The sequence below is a fragment of the Solanum verrucosum genome, unplaced genomic scaffold, assembly GCF_900185275.1.
Source record: "Solanum verrucosum unplaced genomic scaffold, falcon-dt-bn FXZP01000141.1, whole genome shotgun sequence".
NCBI lineage: Eukaryota > Viridiplantae > Streptophyta > Magnoliopsida > Solanales > Solanaceae > Solanum > Solanum verrucosum.
The window spans coordinates 41,331-45,505 of NW_026020335.1; the positions used below are offsets into that span (position 1 = coordinate 41,331).

General features: G+C 34.1%; 1 pseudogene; it reads right to left on the reverse strand.

The window, feature by feature from the left end:
- Positions 1 to 2,462: 2,462 nt before the first annotated feature.
- On the reverse strand, positions 2,463 to 3,769 carry LOC125836857 (UDP-glycosyltransferase 75C1-like; annotated as a pseudogene).
- Between the last annotated feature and the right edge of the window lie 406 nt (positions 3,770 to 4,175).

Consider the following 4,175-nt stretch of genomic DNA (forward strand, 5'->3'; position numbering starts at 1 on the left):
CAGGGGCTGTAGTTTTCTCTTTCTGTCGGAAAACGAGCTTCGCTTCTGGCAAAACATCGGGAGGGAGTGCTACTGCTTCCTTAATTCATCAATTCCCATCTATGAATGGGATCCAATTCGGTATCTTGTGTACAAATTCATATTGTCAACGAGGATCTTAGCCCTTTTCCTTGTTGTTTTCCCATAAAATGAACAAAAAAAGGAATGCCTTTAAGTGAGAGCAAGAAAGTCATTGCCAGCTCTTTGAACGAATACGTTCTTGGGCCACAGGAAGAGCATCTCTCTCTGTCTATTCAAAGATCCAAGGCTGCTAGTGTTGTTGGTGACATTGGTTCCCCGTCCCTACTCTCCTATAACAACAACGAATGTGCTAAACTATTAGGGTCTCCCCGCATGCGGCTCACGCCATTCAAGGTGGCGAAGGCCCTAGTACTACTGACTTTGCACCAGATTAACCAGCCACACAACTAAACACAACATTACAAAGTGTCCTTTTTTTTGGTGCAACACAGGAAAACACCCTTTTTTTGTCATCCCTACAACTTTCTAGATTTTGTATTGAACGCATGGCGTAGCTAGGACCCTTCAAATTATGTTATATTGAATTGCCACATTGACAATTTTTGTCGTTCAAGTTGCCTCTAAGGCATTGCTCCCTCTATTCATTGTTGTCGTTGGTGGACATTTTCTTTACTGCTTCTTCATTGGCAGTTAGAGAATTCACACATTGACTTTTGTCCGTTGAATTGCACTTGCACGTTGAGGGGCATTTGTTGCCCACATTATTCTTTACTCTTAATTCCTCCATATTACCCTGTAACCTATGTAACTCCTAAGGCCATTATCTTCACTATTTACTACACCATTATCTTCCTATTTATTCCTAGGAAGACTTCTTCTACTATAAATAGTGGTGGTCTTCATTTGGTTTAGGAACATAAGAAAAAGATAGAGAGGAAAAAGTTAGTCACAAAAGAGAGTTCTTATTAGTTGAAGGGAGGTGTTCTATTTGTGGAGCTTTGGACTCAACTCTTGTCCAGAGTTGTTGAGTTATACTTTGTGTTAAGGTTGTTCTTTCCTGGAGGGACAAGTCAAGAAGAACTATTGCTGGACTGGTGAAAAACATTTGCTGCAGTGGGCTTGAATCTCCGTAAAGAGAGTGAGATATCCACGCCTTAGCCTCAAGAGATTTTTATTTCTTCAATTTATTTTCAGTTGTAATCTTGTAATTCTGTTATTTTGTAATGTTTCACTAACATGCTATAATTCCTATGTTTATGCATATTGTCTCATACTTAGTACATTCCATGTACTAATGTACACTTGTACCTATATTGTCTCACTACTGAAGGGTTCCGACGCTCCTACCTCCCATACTTGTGGCTAGTTTATCCTTTGGGCTTTTGAATATTGGCAAGTCATCATGTTCCACGGACCGAGACTCTTTTAATTCGTTTATGTCATTTATGTTTTTTGACTTTGTATGTGATGTATGAGTTACATCCTAATCACTTTCCTTATGATGTAGTAGATGGCTTTGACACTTATGTTAGACTTCTACTTGTCAAACTCTTTTGATGTATAAATGCTATCTTTTAAAGTCTTTATTTCTATTGTCTTGTATGATGTATGTCAAGTGGCTTGTGTAGCGCCTCTTGGGGTTCTATACGTCATGTTACGCCTAGTGTCTGCTTTGGGTCGTGACAATGTCATCACATCCTGGGATTGAAGAATGAGCATCTTATAAAAAAAATTAAAAGTAGGAAGGAGAGTAAAAACGTCGTATTATCCATCTGAAGCAATAGCTAAAGTTTTGTGCTGGTTATATTTTTTAAAGAATATAATATGGAGTAATGTTCACACTTTAATACTTTAATATACCTTCAAATATGTAAAGGAAAATAGGTAATAAACTATTCCAATTTGTATTTCTATTATCAAACGTTTATTTTCATTTCATTTAAAATAAAAAAATATTTTTTAAAAAAATAGGGCTAAATGGGTCATAAACTTTTACAATATACACATATTTTAAAAATAAATATCATGGTGCAATTCGAATTGAGTTGGCTAATATGCTTTGTTGAATTAACAAGAGTGAGAATTTATTCTGATCTATAATACAGAGACTTCACAAACATTCTTTAAGTTATGTGATTATATTATTTGTAATGGTTTTAAGTTATAGATTTATAATGTTAAGTAAATTTAATAAGTTATATAGTACGTTCTTACTTAATTTTCACTTATCATTTTGGATTAATGATAGAGAACTATTTTTTTTATTATGGATTAGAAAAAATAAAAATATGAGTGTGTACAAAAAACAGAAACTAAGAAAAATATTTCATTCTAAATAATTTCAAAAAGATTCATTATTTTTTCTGAAACGGAGAAAAGGCTCTTACAAAAACTTAATTAATTACAAGTTATTTTATGCAAGTCATTTATTTATGAATAATTTAGTACTCATTATGACCAAGTAAATTCTCATTAGCAAAAGCCTAGAGATTCACACTTGATGTACCATTTTCCTTCACAGCTTCCTTAGCTAAATTACTCCATTTCTTGGCATTTCATCTCAATTCTTTCCCTTCTTTGCTGCCTCCCATCGCGATCTCGATACATCTAATGAACTCATATCTTTCCACAACACCACCTTCACTAACATTAAGTCTAACACCATTCTTCCAAATATCTTGAATGAATTTTGCATTACAAACTTGATCATTCCAGAGCGGACATGCCACGATAGGTACCCCAAATGCTATACTCTCCAATGCCGAATTCCATCCACAGGGAGTCAGAAAACAACCAACAGAAGGGTGTTTTAGAACTTCCACTTGCGAGCAGCAACTTACTATCTTCCCTTGCATTTCAGGTTCGTCTTTGCAACTCAATTTATCCTCCATCTTATCTCCATCTTTCCCTTCTCTAATCACCCACAAAAATGGTCTTCCACATTTTAACAATCCTTGACCAATCTCCTCCATCAATTGACTTGATATTTCGGAGTAACTACCAAAAGCTATGTAAATAACTGATCCTTTATCCTTTAAGTTCAACCAATCCATATAATGTTTTGAACTAATCTCAATCATATCCGCTCAAAAGGCATTATCTTCAAGAAAAACTGAAGGAATTGATGGCCCGATTCCAAACATAGTCACATGCTTTAAAATTCTCAAAACATCAAATTCCAAAGCATCAAAAGTGTTTACAAGAACTCTTGGATTTTCTTCACTATTCAACATTTCAATTTGATTTTTAATAGACTCAACTGCCCAATTGGTACTTTCCATGTCATCATACGCAAAAGAAGGAAAATCAATTGGACTAAGTGGTGGCAATCATAGTTCTTGAAATAATCAGAATAATCAGTGAATCTATAATAATAAATATAAAAAACTGTGGCAGGTTGGATCCAAAATAATGTAGATGGGATATTAATTTTTTTGCCACTAAACCAACCCATTCCATAATAGTAGTGTATATGACATGTGAAATAGGGGTACCATTTTTTTGCATTTGATTGAATCAAATTGAAAATAAATTCTGACCCGTGAGACTTTATAGAAGAATAGAACAAGTGAAACTCATCAATTGAACTTAATTGGAATTTGCCATCATAGCCATCAGAGAAAGGAGCAAAGCTTAATCCTCCAATATTTGGGAGTTTTTTTATTTTACTGAAAGCTGATAGGCTTGTTGTTAAAGTGACTTCAATGCCTAAATTGATTAATTGTTTTGAAAATTGAAGACATGGATTAATTTATCCTTGGCCTGGAAGTAGTGCTATGAGAACATGAGATTTTTCATTCTTCAAGTTTTTCATATTTTTGGTGGTGAAAAGAGAGGTATCCATGAAGGAGAATGAGAATTTCGGGAAAGAGAACTTTGTTGAGAAAGAAAGCATTTTTGAACTAGTTTGGTTACAACTGATTAAGGTCACACATATCTATACTAGTATGTAGATGGTTCTAGAGATGCAAAAGCATGATATTTTTGTTATTCCAAGAATCATCATTATTATTCAGTATAAATGCAAGAAATGTGTGATGACTACTTTAGACTAAGAATAAAAAAGATATAATGATAGCAAGAAATGTGTGACTACTGTAAACTAAGAATCAAAAAGAATATAATGATAGCAAGAAATGTGTGACTAATATAGA